A 16,378-nucleotide genomic window follows, 5' to 3' on the forward strand; every position below is an offset into this window, starting at 1 on the left:
AAAAAAACATCTTTTCTTAATTTTTTTAGGGCCTCTTTCCATGTCAGATAAATGTTTTATTATTATTTACTTATTTCGATAGCTTATTTACATGTAGAGACCGGAAAAAAATTCAAGGATTTATTTCGTGGTAGGATAAAATTCAAATGTTTATACCTCTAAGCTAATTCCGCTATTAACACGCTGATTATAGAAACCTCCAACTAGAAAATTACCATATCACAGGCTACCAAGTTTAACCAGTCGGCAGCCAATGAACATGTGACATTTGCCAAAGTTTACATAGGACTGTGAAGTCTAGCCTAGAATTTTTTCCTGTCTCCAATGATATGTGATTCTGAAGGCCATGTCTTATAAAGCATTTTTGTACGCAGCCTTGGGAAATCTTACCCTAACTTCAGCTCAAGGTATTCACCCAACAACACTGGGAAAAAAAAAATAGTTTTTGTAGCCGTCAGGAAAATATTGTGTAAATATTTTACTTTGCAAATTTTTCTGTGGTGACGTCAAAACAGTTTGTTGAGTGACACGAGATGACACGGGAAAGCAATTCTGAGTCGACGAGAACGTTGAGCCCAAAGAGGTAAAAAATTCAAATAAAGTTAAAAAATTAAACAATTCATCATAACTAGGGGTATGTATTTTTTTTTTTTTTTGCGAAAATATATCGAGACGAGCTGAGAGTTTAAACACCGTAGCATCGTTTGCGTTTCGTGGATTGGTCGATTTTTTTTTCAGGCGCATATCTGCAGTCAGCGATAATCCAGTGCGGAAGCAAACGCGTCCCCGAGTGGCCTGGTCAAAAACTGCAATGATTCTTCTCTCGCAGACGGCCGCCAATTGTACGGGAGAAAACTCTGGCGCGGACATACCATGTTGCAGTCTAATGGGTGTTAATAAATTTTTTTGTCTCAAGAAAAATGGCTGCCCCTAATCGTGACTTTCATTAGTCATTACGAGATGCCTGCAAAATTCGCGGATTAATTCGGTGATAGGCTAGAATTCAAACACATATACCTCTTAGATAATTTTTCTATTGGCTTACTGTTCATCTAGGCGAATCTCAAACAATAAATAATAAACCCTTAAGCAAAGATGGATCGAATCACAGACAAACCAGCTGAGACGAATTACAAGTCAACAACCAATGAACTTGCGTTATTTTCCCAGTGTACAGGAGAATGTGCAGTCTATCCTGAAGGCCATCGAAACCGCGAATTTTGCAGGTCTTTATTCATTAGTCATTACTTTCATCGCCAGAAATAGCGGTATCTGAGCAAGACACAGGGACACAAAGGCTCGCTTACGCGACGATGACAAAGCACGTTTTGCAGCTGGGTCCTAGGGGAGGGGAAGGAAGGGAGGGGGTTGCTGCCGCGTCTCTCGCAACCGACCCGTGAAGTCACGGCCGGGCGTGGTCCAAGGACTTGCCCGCCGCCCAGTCTGTCTCGGCGCGCCCGTATCCGTCCGTCTGCCGCGCCGCACTTTTACAAAACATTCCCCGGGAAAACCAGTTGCCGAGAAATAGTTTGTAATACCACCAAAAAAAAACCGTACTTATAATAATTTATAGAGACAGGAAAAATTCGCGGATTCATTTAGTGAAATGCTACCATTCAAATAATTATACCTTAGTGCTGTTTCTGCCGTTGGTTCACTGTTAATCTGGAGTAATAAGGGCCAATTAGAGACCCTCACTCATAGAAGTGTTGAATCACAGGCTACCCAGTCGAGACGACTCACAAGTCAACAACCGATGAACATTTGGCATTTGCCCGAGTGTGTAGAGAATAGTGGAGTCTATCCTGGAGGTCATTGAACCCGCGAATTTTTCCGGTCCCTAATAATTTATTAGAAGGGACCGGAAAAATTCGCTGTTTTGGTGACCTTCAGGATAGACTATACAGCCCTGTATATACTAAGGAAAAATAACGTCAGTTCATTTGCTGCTGACCTGCGAGTCGTCTCTACTGGTTAGCATGTGATACGATACTTCTTTGGTTGAGGGTTTCTCATTGGCCTAGAGCCGTGGAGACGAACACTGAGCTAATAGCAGAAGCAGCTTAAAGGTATAATAAATTATTGGAATTCTAAGGCATCACGAAAAGAATACGCAAATTTTTCCGGTTTCTATTTATTAGTAAGTGCATGTATTTTTCATTAAAAAAATCTGATAGCTTTGTAGACTACAATAAGGCATGCCCGCGCTAGCTATTGTTTCCTTATTATTGACAGCCGCCTGCAAGAAAATCCATTGTCTTATTCGGCCGGGCCATTCTGGACGCGCTTGCTTCCGCACTGGGTGGCTGTGATTGGAGTGCTGACAGATGACATGTACTTGAAATAAACCCAGCCAACCGCGAAACACAGACAATGCTACAAAGTTTTAACACACAGCTGGCCTGGAAAGCTTCTCGCAAAAAAAAAAAAAGCTTGGCTCTGTTTAAAAGATTATATATATATATATATGTGTGTGTGTGTGTGTGTGTGTGTGTGTGAGACGACAAATATGCCGACGAAGAAGTTAACAGTTCACTCGTGTTCTTTAATATTACGAACGCTGCGCTATCTCTTATGTAGCTATTTATCTAGCTAAAAATTGTTGTTTAAAAGTTACTCTAAAATGACACGCATGTATGTAAGTACACGCATAATTGCTTTTATTGTGAGACTAAAGTTAAGTTTTAATTCGAAATTACCTCAGTGCCCCAGCTGGTCCTGTCAAGAACGCGCACTCGATCATGGGCTGGATTATACATAATCGCGCAGCAAACGATAACTCCGGTGTGGCTACAACAAACTATAGTATAACATTGTTTTATGAATAGAGACCGGAAAAATTCGCGGTTTCTATGACCTTCAGGATAGACTGCACACACCCCTGCACACTCGGGCAAATAACGCAAGTTCATTGGCTGCCGACTTGTAAGTCGTCTCAGCTGGTTTGTCTGTGATTCGATCCTTCTTTGGTTGAGGGTTTATAACTGGTTGAGATTCATCCAGATGAACAGTAAGCCAATAGCAAAATTATCTAAGAGGTATATGTGTTTGAATTCTAGCCTATCACCGAATGAGTCCGCGAATTTTGCAGGTCTCTACTTAATAAATAATTCTACGTTAAATTTCGTGTTACAAGTGTACTAGCAACAGGAAAATAACATGCTCGTTACCGACGCTAGATGTTACACATCACTGGCGACTACTAGAAAAATTCACCCAGATTTATTTAAAATATTTTCGTTCTGGAAGTAATAGAAGCACCCCGAGAGAATTCAACAGATACTGTCAACGTCCGCCACGTTCCTCGCTTGTAAAAGGATGCGAGTGTGACTCCGCCGAGGACTGAACTCACCCAGGGTCAACGACCTATCTCCGTCCTACCATGTGGCGTTCAGCCCTTGCGATGATGGCTAGTGATTTGTAGAAAAAACATTTGTATATTAATTGACGATTCGTCACACCCCAATTTTTCTATAAAATAAAACCAATAAAAAATTAAGTTTCTTCAACAACTTAGTTACGTTGGTTATTCTGTCCCTTTAGGACTACGAAATATTGTTTAAATATATTTTAATATTTAAATATAACCTCGAAAAAAAGTTTTATTGCAAGAAAAAATATTCCAATAAACGGGACTTTTCACATTCCCGTAGAATGAACATGGATTGGTTTTAAGAAATTTCAGTTTTTTTACAATTTTTAAGACTGCGAAATATTATTTAAAGATATTTAATATTTAAAGATAGTCTCGAAATAAAGTTTTGTTGTTAGAAAAAAAATTCCAACAAACGGGACTTTTCACATTCCCGTATAATTAACATGGATTGGTTTTAAGTAATTGTTAGTTTATTTACAAGTGTTAATTTTTTAATCATACCCTGCAAAAATTAAAAAAAAGGATTTTTAAACCAATTAGTTTTTAAAAAACTGGTGTCGAGAAAAAAAATTATGAATATTAACTACAAAATAATTTTCCACGCAGTGTGTCAAGATTCGCTTCCTTCTTCATTAAGGGACCCGCCTCGTCAGGAGTGTATGTGTGGTAGTGAGGCGGAATGATAAGCGCGACGCTCGCTGGTATTTCCAGCGCGGTATAGCCTCTAAGCGCAAGGCTCTGAACTGGCGCGCAGTCTTCTCGTCGTCACAGGATAACTGTGGAATTTGAGCGGTGACAGTAACATTATTTTGCGGAGAAATGAAGATAAAGGTGTAATGCAAGTCCCTTAAGTGCTTTCAAGAATCTGTACCAATTGTTTTACGCCTAAAAATGACTTTGAAAACATGCGTTTTAGCCATTTTTAACTCTTCTAAAACTACACTTTAACCTTACTCTGAAATATAAAGTACTTTTCAGCCCTCAGCGAAATCTTAAATGCTTTCCGTAAGTAGACCCCACTCGGATATCTTGAGTAGTTTTTAAATCTCGTTGTTTTTTCCTGAAGCTCTGCGCACCGTGTGTGTGTGTGTGTCCGGGTAGTCAGGGGGCCTTAGAAGCCTGCTGGGTACGGTGGGCTTAATCGTGGGAAACATGTGTACCGCTGTTTATTTATCTTTCTTGGGATAATGAATGAAGTAAAGCTATAAACATTTTGAATGTAAGTCTTATAATTGTCTGAGACTTTTTATATTTTTAAAAATATTTAAAATTTGTGAATAAAAAAAATATGGAAAAAAGCTATTTTTAACATTATTTTCTTGATCGCAGTGAACGAATGCAGCATAAATACCACAAAAAAGCTATGTCTTAGACTCGCACCTTACCATGTTCTATAGTAATTTGCACTTGTTGTCACGGGCAGCCTTAACACTGCGCCGTTTGCAACCCGGCCGTGACGCGACGCCTGCTGCTGCTGACTTCAGTCACTGCGGTCGCATTAACCGATTGCGGCGGCAGTTACGACGAGTTCCAGTTTATCGTCGCGCCAGCCCCTCGCTGAAGGGGCTGTTAAAAGGCCGCGGAGTGCTGCCGCGGAGATTAATCAAGCTCCGGCGAGAGGAGGCTGCAGCCAGGGGAATTAAACTGCGGGTCGTAGACTACGAGTGTTGCAGTCAGGCGTTCGTGATAGCAATCACGTAGTTCTCGTTAGCGGGCGATGATGATATGTACCGCTATAAAATCTCCGAAACGAGTCTTAAACACTGATAATTAGGGACCGGAAAAATTCGCGGTTTCAATGACGTCTAGGATAGACTCTACAGTCATCTACAGAACTTGAGCAAATTTCCCCTGTTCATCGGCTGCTGACTCGAGAGTTGTCTAGACTGGGTTACCCGTGATTAGACACTTCTTTGGCTGAGAGTCTCTCTCATTGGCCCAGATTCTTCCATGTGAACCGTGCGCCAACAATAGAAGGATCACAAACGAATAAGTATTTGAATTTTAACCTATCGCGAAATGAATTTGCGAATTTTTCCGGTCTCTACTGATAATTTATTTTTAAATAAGAGATTTACTGATTCGCCCTCGCGTGTTTACTCTTCAGAATAAAACAATATTTGTTAGTAATGGATAAAGACCGTGAAATTTCGCGGATTAATTTCACGATAGACTAGAATCCAAACGTGTTCTTCCTTCCTGCTACTTCAGTGATTGCCCACAGTTTTACTTGTTGAGAGTCTGAGCCAATGACAAACCCTCAACGAAAGAAGTATTTAATCGCAAGCATCCCGGTTGAGCAGGTGTTATTTGCCCCAAGTACGTATAGGATCGCGGCATCTATCCTGGAGGTAATTGAAAACGCGAATTTTTACAGTCCCTAGTAATATAGTGGAGCACTGAGTACTTTCTAAATGTGTGATATGTAGGGAATATATTTTTTTCACGAAATAATCGCTCATTAGACTGCAATAAGGCATGTCTGCGCCGGAAATCTTTTTTGCAATAAGAACATGGCCTAATGATAGATATGTAAAGACCAGAAAGTTCACGTTATTACTTGGAAGATAGGCTGGAATGTATACCATTATATGTACGTTTGAACGCCATTTTCACTGGGTCATCTCACTGGTAGTTTAACATGTCCAAAAGGGGGAGAAAAAAGAATACTGAATTTTGTAAGATCCAAGGTAAATTGTAACCAAGGTAAATTGTCGTAGAAACCATTGAACAAAAATACACTGACTTTAATGTGTGCAAGTGTGTGGCCTAGCACCACAAAAAACAGCACTGAGTGGGAAAAAAAGATTGGTTATGTCTTAGACCCAGGAGTGAAAGCGGGATTCCATTTCGTAGACCGGGGGATAAAACAACTTTTCCAGCTTTTTGCTTTCAAGCTAGTTGAATATGTTGAAGGGAATTATGGATTATTTATGTTTTCCTGGGGAGGGGGTAGGTGTGTGTATGTATAATGTGTGTATATATGTGTGTGTGTTTATTTATATAAGCACGCACTCGCGCACGTTCCCGATTTGACCGACCGACAGATAGTTCGTTTGTTTACGAAACGTAAGAAAGGGTCGGTAACACTTTTCAACTTAAGCATGAGATTTTCTCGCGAATATAGCTTACGTGTCCCTTTTAAATGCATATGAACATTTTCTAGTGGCTAGTAAATTAAATCAAGTCACTTCTATACTACAAATTGAAATATGGTGCCAGCAAATCTTATTAAAATTAAAAGTAAATTTCTGTTGTTTAGTAGTAATTTTAAAAAAATTGTATCTTCCTTTAAACTGATTCATAATATATCAAAATAATAATAATTTTATTAAGGGTGACGTAGAAAATAAACCGATATGAAATTTCCGATTTAATTTCTCTTTAGGGACAGTCTCACTAAACTAAAGCACACAATCTTGAATGAATGATTAGTAAATATGTGCAGGTATTTTTCGCGAAAAAAAAATCTGAACGTCTATTAGACTGCAACAACAGGTATACCCGCACCGGCGGTTTCTTCCTTGTGATTGGCGGCCGTCTGCGAGAGAAGTGGTTGCCTTGTTTGACCGAGCCACTCAGGACGCGTTTGCTTCCGCACTGAATTGCTGTGATTGGTGCTGTGACAGTCGACATGTACCTAAAAGATACTCACCCAGTTACGAAACACAGGCGATACTACAGGATTTTAACTTTCATTTAGTCTTGGAATCTTTTCGCGAAATATGCATGCCCCTATTAATAAATAGGTAGAGACAGGAAAAAAAATCGCGGAGTCATTTCGCGATATGATGGAATCCAAACAGGTTTAACTTTGTGCTGCTTCTGTGATTGGCCCACAGTTTACCTGGAGGACTGTGAGCCAATGCCATCCCAGTTAACAGGTTCCATGAGTCAGGGACCAATGAGCAGGCGGTGTTTGCCCTGGTAAGTAGGGGGTTGTGGAGTGCAGCCTAGAGGTCCCTATTATTGTTACACGCTCATTGGCTGCTGTCTTATGAGACTTTCCTACGAAGTAACCCGTGATTCGCTACAGCTTTGGCTGAATATTTCGGATTGTCCCCAGAGTCCTTCGTATGAGTTGTGATTAGTTGTGTGCACAAGCAGCACCAAGTTAAAAGTTTTAAAATTTTAAGTATCCGCGAAGCATTCCGGTCTCTATTGTTAAATGAATGGTCTGTATTCAGGCTGGTAGGTCACTTCCGACGAGTTCCCAACTGGTCCAGGATGTAACTCAGTCAACTCAGGAACTGCACGAGGAAGCACTTCCTGGCAGTGTGGATGTTTGTCAGTCTGTGTTGTCGGAACCGCGCAGTAGAACTACTCGCAGCCATCCGGTGCAAAACGCATGTTGTACTGACCTGGTTTACGTCTCTGTCTCTTACCAACATCACCCTGGGGTTTGGCACCAATGTCAGCTTCCGCGTTACCAGGCCAAAGACGTTGGTACTTCCAACTGAACACACCGAATCTCATATGTTAGGTATGTGATTAGATTGCATTTGTTGCAAAGGTTTCTTTATAAAATAAATGCATGTGTTAGCGACAGTCCTGAAATGCGTTTGTACCTAGCGTCAGAGGTGTGTGGTATAGGAACTAAACAAAAAATAATAATAATAATAACAGTTTTCTTTCGATATATTTTCAAAATGTGTCTTTGTTAAAACATAGTAGAAAACTACATAATTCGGTGGAATGCCTGAATTTTCAATAGTGAATGACTACTACTATATGTAGTTCTTTGTTGCTTGGTATTGATTTTCTTTTGTGATTACTATACCTGTGAACATACTTTTAATAGTTAAAATATTACGATTGTAGATACGAAAATTTCATTTAGTGTCAAGTTAAAATGCAATCCTTCACACTTTCACTCTGTGTTCATGATTGTACCGCAGTTATTTGGACACGCCCCTCTATGACCGCTAGCCAACGATGCCCAGCTAGAAGTAAGAGAATCAGGTAGTGCCAATCGATAAGGATAAAAATGTCCTAGTTAAGAACTCAACCAATCGGAAAGCACACCTATGACTTTGAATTCTACCATGAGGCCAGACGAATCCGCGAAATTTCCGTGTCTCTAATTATAATCTTTAAAATCTCTTAATGTGCTATATCTGCCTTAACGAAAGCAAGATTTCAACATTAAACGTTAAACAAATGTTATCGCAAAAAAAAAACGTTGAAACCAAAAAGCGTTTTTAGGCTCCTTCTCCAGAAGTGTGATTCTTGATTGACTTTGAAGTCCTGGACAGAGAAATGGAGAAAGGGTTGAAAATAGTTGCAAACCAAACGGGAATGTGTTCTTTGATATACGATACGGTTGGTAAAACATTACGGACTGAGAAAAATCTCGGGTTCATTGACCTCCAGGACAGACTCCACGATCCTCTGCACACTCGGACGAACGTCGCCTGTTCATTGGCTGCTGATTTGTGAGGCGTGTCAACTGGGTAACTTGTGATTCGGTAAATCATTGATTGAAGCTCTTCTTATTGGCCCAGAGTCTTCCGAATCAACAGTGAAACTACCGAATCACAGGCTACCAATTTGGAGACGTCTCACTAGTCGGCAGCCAATGAACAGGTGACATTTTTCAGATTATACAGATGGGTATAAAGCCTATCGCAGAGGTAATTGAAAACTCGAATTTTTTCCGTTATATATATATGGCTAGCTATGAAAACAACTTATATCTGCAAGTATCATTACCATACTAAACATAGGTAACTCAATTATATGAAAAATTATATGAAAAAATATTCATATTACAATAACGTTCTTGAAGTAGGTATTATAAACTATTTATTGGCAACTGGTTTCCAAAGGAATCTTTTGTAGTTTCTGGCTACCACAAACAGTTTATCCTGTGTAGTCATCGGCGTTTGTATAATGAAATTCAATTTTTGGAAATGACTACAACGGAAATAATACCGCAACGCAAACTTTGCAATTCTCTTTAAAATATTAAACAATATTTTTTTTTTAAAGCTTTAAAAACTGTTCAAAGCTATGTGGCCTGTTTACTTTCCCACGTCTCCCTTCCGTTGCGCAAGTGTTTGGAAGCGGTGTGTTGGCGACCCTGCGAGCCGGTCCGCCCCGCGCGACAGCGCCGCTCGTGGGCGCGGCCCGCCTCCGAACTAACTGGTCGCGCGGCACGCCAAGGCCGCGAGACAAGTTAAAAAAAAAAAAGTAAATAAATAACAACCACGCCAGACGATCACACGTGGGGACATCGACGATGAGCGAAGCGCGTAGGGGAGGTAAAGGCCTTCGAGCTACCGCCTGGTTGATGCGCAGCCCGTTGGAAATATGGACCAGAAGGTAAAGTACAGAATGCCAATGTTACGGGTGTCTAACCAACATGGCGCAGACCATTATTTGAAAAAATAAAGTTTCACCCGATTTGCAGTCGTGGCCACCCCCTGGCGTTATTAAACGCAGAGAATATTGTAAAGCACTCATCCTAAACCAACAAAACTTCAGCGCGTTCACGCTCGGAAACACACGAGTGTTTTTTTTTTATTTTAACTGCGGTACAATATCGGCAGCTCTATGTCGTGACTGCGCAGCTGGCTGTGCGCACTCTACCCAAGCGCGGGGCATCATCTGCCGTCCTCGAGGGGAGACAAAACGGGTTTTTTTTTTGTAAGGCGAGCCGTTACCCCGCGGCGATCACAGCGGAGCTGCAATTCACCGCGCCGTCGTCGCGAGCAGCTAATTGACCGAGCGGAGGTACCGTCGACCGCGTTCGTACGGGGGCGGGACTCCTCGAACGCCGCCAGGCATGTTCAACTCGTCGTCGGTTGCACCGATCTGCTGTCCGATCCTCGATCCGACGATCGTTCATCCAAACGTTGCGCCAAACACGTTCCGGGACTGAAGGCCCGATCTGCAATGGCGCGGGAACGGAGACACGGATCTCGTAAACGGAAAATGATCTTCCTTAACATTTCACCATCGCGTCGGCAGCTTCCACAATGCACGGAAACGTAACAAACGGCAAACAATGAGATTGCATCTCAAGGTTACGAAATATTAATTTAATAAAAAAAAATATTGTTCTTCAAAATCACTGCACGGTCAGAATTTAAGTAAAAATATTGGTTGTCTGTAAAGTCGATTTACGGACGATAGTTTAATGTGACAACGTCATAACAAAACATTGATGAAATTATTGCATACTTTTATGAATAAAATTTAATCATTTTTATTGAATTATCACTATTTGTATGGATACAAAGAAGGAGTGAAAGATCTACAATTGAATTGATAAATTAATTTTTATTTGCACTCATTATCTCAAATATGTTTATTATTTTAACGAAGAGATTATTTTAACTATAACTTTTATACAAGTTTGCTATTTAACTTCTTCCAATATGTGTTATTCTGTTAAGGATAGGACGATGTTAGGAAAAGTAGGAAACGAATAGGAGTATTTCAAGTTTAATGTGCCTCGAAAAAGTTTAATCGATGGTTGTTCCAATCGAGTGGAAGAGAGATAGATGCGGCGCAAGCGTACAATGAGTGTAACGGGACACAGCGTAACGGGATACATAGTAACGGGACACGTTTTCGTGCGTGCAGCCGGCGTTCATCGATTTATTAGACGTTGTCACGTCAATAATTAAATTACATGACAAAGTAATGATAAAACACTATATATTTTTGTACTTCACTCAAATTTGAACACATTCAGAAAATAAACAATAATGGCTACCACCGTAGCCAAGTACTCGGTTTTTATTGGTCTCACGGAGCAACGGTAACGGGAGAGCTCAGCATGGCTGAGCTAAGCCGTACGGGTCCGTCTCTCATCTACGTACTATTGAAGAAACTCGTGTTCCGTGAGATCCGTTAACGTGACCCGTCTCCGTTACCGTGTCACTGTAGAACGGGCCTAGACGAACTTCGCTCGCGTGAACATTGGTTTTCAATCTGAATGCGGCCCAGAGCACTCATTGGATTACGCCATTTGATCTAACGGAAAAAACTCCGTACAAAAAAATTTACGCACTTTTACAAAATAATACTTTGGAAACCAGTTGGCAAGAAATAGTTTGTAATACTAAGAGAAATATATTTTAACTTCGTACAACATATGACTATTGTTATTTTTGCGTGTGTGAAATACGTAGCCTATTCGAGATAATACTGAGCATTAGTTACGAAAAATGACGCATTATTGTATATATTATTATTGATGTTTCATTCAAGCATCATTTTTTTTTCAAACCAAAGAAAAGATAATGGGATATTCAATAACTAAAATTTATTTTGTTTCATTATGATTAATAATGTGTGCAGTTAATACTATAAAGCTATTCAGGGAATGTTTTGAAAATATATTTAACTGTTGGAGATACTGGGGCAATACAAAGTAGATATGCTCCGGTAAGAATCCTAACCCAGTATTACTACGACGACTATTTTGAAGTGATAGAGTTGTTTTCATGTAAAGGTACAAATTTATAAATTTATGTAATTTTAGATGAATATTTATGTTTCATACACGAAATAAAAATTACAGTGGGGTTGCAATCTATCTGGGGCAACCGTCCTCTACGTGTGATGACGTGGGTCGGAAAGCGACGGGAAGCGATGCGGGAAACGAGCTTGTTCGAAAAGGGTACTTACGCTCTGGTGGATTGAAGGCGCGGGTTAGGAAGGGAAGGAGGGTTTGGTTCCGAAACTTTTTTGAAACTTTGACGTAGCAAAAAAAAAAAAAAAAAAAAAAAGAACTTGGTCCTTGGAGCGGCGTGACGTCACGCGCGCGACGTTGATTGACGATCGCGTCGGACGGTTTGCTAGGCACGCCGCGGTGTCCGAGTGAGAGTGGAGATCGTTTCAAGGTCAAATTCAAAAATTACACACGTGGAGGCACATGTTCTTTCTCATAAATCCTCTTGCGCTAAGTTATTTTGAAATCCTTGTGCCAAGTTATTTCTCAAAACCCGGTGTAATATATATACATATATATATATATATATATATATATATATAATAAAACTAGGGACATGTGTTTTTCGCGAAAAGATTCCGAGACTAGCTGAGAGATAAAACACACTGTACTATCGTCGAGTTTCTTTCAGACACATGTTAACTGTCGGTTCTCGAATCACAGCCATTCAGTGCGGTTGAAGATATCTCACCGGCCCAGAGTCTTCCAGATTAATTTTTGAGCCAATAGAAAAAGCAGTACAAAGGTATAAGTAGTTTAATTTTAACTTATCACAAAAATGAATCCGCCTATTTTTACGGTCCCTTCAAATGAGAAATCTTAAAAAAAGAATTGATTATGTATTTTAAAGTTGAGTCTAGCCTGGAGTGAAATTAATCCACAAATCAATCTTTGCTTAAGTTGTGGCGAAACATGGATGTTCAATAGAGAGGTAACCGCGTTCTCACCGGCCCAGGGAAACAAGGGGAAACACCTCTCTCCAACCACCAGCCCATAAAATAAACAAAATCTTGAGAAATATGAACATAGAGACTGAAGTCTAAGCAATTAGTAAAATTTTCCCTCGTTATATGCAGGCGTCATTAGACTTGAGACGCGTAGGCATAAAAAATTTGACTTTTCACATTCTGACTGTACAACTGGTGTCGTCGCGAATGGACGTGTGCGAATCGCCGAGATTTAACGTCGCGTGCATAGAGCAGTTGTGAGTAAAAGCCCTATAATTTCGGCGGCATACTTCACTAGCAGGCTTGACCCCAATGTCCTGCGCCTAACCAAGGGATGGTGATACCAGAAGCGTACGCAGCATTTCATTTCGCGGTGGTTGAAGAAGAAGGAGAGGGGGGTGATAAAGCCACTTTCCCACTGTTTGCTTTCCAATTTTTTCCATTTGTTGGTGGGAATGAGAGATTTTTTTTTTAAATTTAAGGTGGTAGGGGGATGTAGATCTTCCCTGCGTAAGCCCTTGGTATATACTCATTGTTTGCCGCTTGTGTTATAATTCGAGGGGGATGCCAGGCGAACACCACAACACACACATTCACGCGGCGTGCGCGGTAGTTCCCTGAGCTCGCGGTCCGGCTGTTATTTCCCGCGGCGTGAATGATTCAAGATGACGAGTTGCGGGTCTTCGCTGCACGTTACGAGCTCGTAAACTAGGCTTTACTGCTTCGGTTCCCGAGACTGCATGCAGTCCCTGCTCCGCGCGGTTTCCTCCCCTTCCTCGAGGGAGTGGAGTTGCAGGCGAGTCCCGCCGTGACCTTGAACCGGCGAGAACGACTGTAAACCTGCCAGTCCCACCAACATATGGAAACAATTTTAAAGAAAACCTTATCAATGAAATTAAATTATGCGTTTATACGCTCTTGAGAGATATGGGCGTAAATCCCTGTGGAAATGGGTGGGGAAGGGGGGGGGGGGGCTCCTGGGCCTCCTGGGAATTTCATTATCGAGGAAATCGTAAATTCGAAACTGTTATCTTAAACGTAATAATAAAGCCAAAGTCATGTTTAGTTGTAAATTATTGACAAAATTGTTTTTTGACGAAAAAGTCGATTTTTTGAGTATAGAATTATAGTAGGGCTCAAAAGTAGCGCATTGGCCTTATAATCAACGAAAATATAAAGAAAAAAATCATACATATGATTTAAGTTCACGCAAAAGCCCTAAGATTGAAAAAAAAGTAAGCAAAACACTAAGTACAAATCCAACCCTCATAAAACATTGGTAGCATTCTTTGGCTCTCAGCAGTGTCTAAGTACTTTATTTTAGTTCCCAGATGAGATAAATACTATATTTACAAATCGTGGGCTTCACTTTGAATTCACGCATTAGGACTAAATTGTTAGTATAATTTTGGTGAATAATTGGGGGGGGGGGGGGGTGTTACCATTTTACAGACAGACGCACTATGGAACTATGCATATTATGAAAGGCAAAATTTCTTCAAGTTCGCAAATTATTACATTTTTATAAAAAATACACCATTTTCAGTTGTTTGCCAGTTTCACAATTTTTTATTAAATGACCAAAAACTCACCACGTGAAGGTGACTTCAATTCATGTTCCACCGACGCCATACCTAACAATCCATCAATTAGGGTGTGATAAATTATGTTGGTTTAGTCAAAGGATAATGTCTGAAATTCAGAACTTTATCAAATATTTGTGTTATGAATCTTGGTAGAAAAGTTTCTCTGATGTAGCCGTTTATTTTATTGTCCGCACAGTTTTTTCTGTAGATTCTATGACAAGTTTGATGTATCTTTTAACAGTTTGGGAATAGCATGAAATTTTGAAAAGAAAATCAAACTCAGGCAGAGTTTTATCTTACAGAACCGACGAAATAGCCAAGTTAATGCTCAAGTACCTGTAACCTGCCAAACCAACTCCAAGTGATATTAATATTTGGTAGGTTTGAATTTTAAAATTGTACGCACGCAAACAAATTTATCTTAGGAGTAGAAGAACGACATGTTAAATTGTGGGCATTTATTTCATCACACATTTAGAATTACTGAAATATAAAAAAAATTCCCGCTGGCTATATATAAAATTCTCACCTTGAGACCGAGAAAATACACTCAGTTTACTTTAGGGTCTCTCCCTTGAACAGAGTTTGTAGTTAAACTACAAAGCGTTTTTTTTTTGTACCCCAAAATGTTCATTTTTTTTACGCTGCTCTAGTTCGTTTATATCAAATGACTCTGAAAGAGAAAAAATGGTTGGGGGGGGGGGGGGGGGGAGTTTGGCAGTCAAAGAGCTACGTGTTGAATTTGCTTTCATCTTCTTGATTGTGTGGAACTTCCGTTAACAGAACATACCTATTAGTAAAAACCCGTGACCTTAAACAAAAAATTTAGCCACGTTTAACAAAAAATTTAATTAAGCAGAGTAGAAAAATCTTTAACATTGTTAACTTCAAGGACATGGTAAAACATTGAAATTCCGTACTAACCTTTCAAGAAGATATAAATGAGACCTTCGAGACAGTTAAATTATTCATTAGTCCTTCCTTTGCAAGTCGGTCTGACATTGTCAAAGTAAGACAAGATTAATTAGTCCGTTAATAATATACGATATCAATTTAACCCCTTATTTTAACCTACTCGATAACCAGTGCTACAAAGTTGAAATCTAATTGAAGAACTAGTTACTGTATTAGAAACAAATAAACTTAGATAAAATTGCTGCAATAAAGTAAACTCTTAAAAAATTTCACACAAAAAAATGGAAAGTTTTTTTTTTACCAATTAGATAGATATTTAGTGAAATTCAAAACAATTATCTGACAAATAGGTGTGCTGACTGGCCAGTATGATTTAAAACAATTTAATGGACATAACGCTGGTTTACAATGGTAGCCGTTGATATACGCAAAGAATGGATAATAAAGAAGAGTACAATGAACACAAGGAGAACAAGCTGATGTCCAAAGTTTAATTCCTAGACAACACAGATGATTCCGTGGGAGGAAATCTAGCCAGTAAAACATTACAGTACGGATAAAACAGCGGGCGAAAAGAACAGTAAATACAGAAAAAAAATCTTGGATAACGCGGAGAAGTACAGACGAACCAGCGATGAAACTAAACAAATAACCTGAACATCACAACATCGCTGATGAACACAGTAGGATTTAAGTGTCCCAAAAAAATGACGTTTCGGAAACTGACATCTGATCCCATCATCAGGCACAGACTGATTGACTGCGGACAATGCCGAAACACTGGTAAGTAGAGAGCGGAAAATTTTGCGGATTCATTTCGCGATAGGCTAACATTCAAATAAGTGCTGCTTTTGCTGTTTGCTCATCTGGAGGACTCAGGGCCAATGAGAAACAATCAAATCTGTATCGAATCACGGGCTACCACGCTGGGATGTCTTACAAGACAGTGTCCAACGAGAGGGCAACATTTTCCCAGAGATGGAGATCAACCTAGAGGTCAATTAACTCGCGAATTTTTACAGTCCCTTACTGGCAAATAATAAAAAAATCAGCCATGAGCGTAATAGCACGATGTTTGCAATGTTCAGAG

At 39.9% G+C, this 16,378-nt stretch overlaps 1 protein-coding gene across 1 annotated transcript in view; it reads left to right on the forward strand.

The window, feature by feature from the left end:
* LOC134534001 (glutaredoxin domain-containing cysteine-rich protein CG31559-like) overlaps positions 1-16,378 on the forward strand; it is a 172,479-nt gene that overhangs the window by 77,342 nt on the left and 78,759 nt on the right. The window lies entirely within an intron of this gene.

Source organism: Bacillus rossius, chromosome 7 (assembly GCF_032445375.1).
Source record: "Bacillus rossius redtenbacheri isolate Brsri chromosome 7, Brsri_v3, whole genome shotgun sequence".
Taxonomy (NCBI): Eukaryota; Metazoa; Arthropoda; class Insecta; order Phasmatodea; family Bacillidae; genus Bacillus; species Bacillus rossius.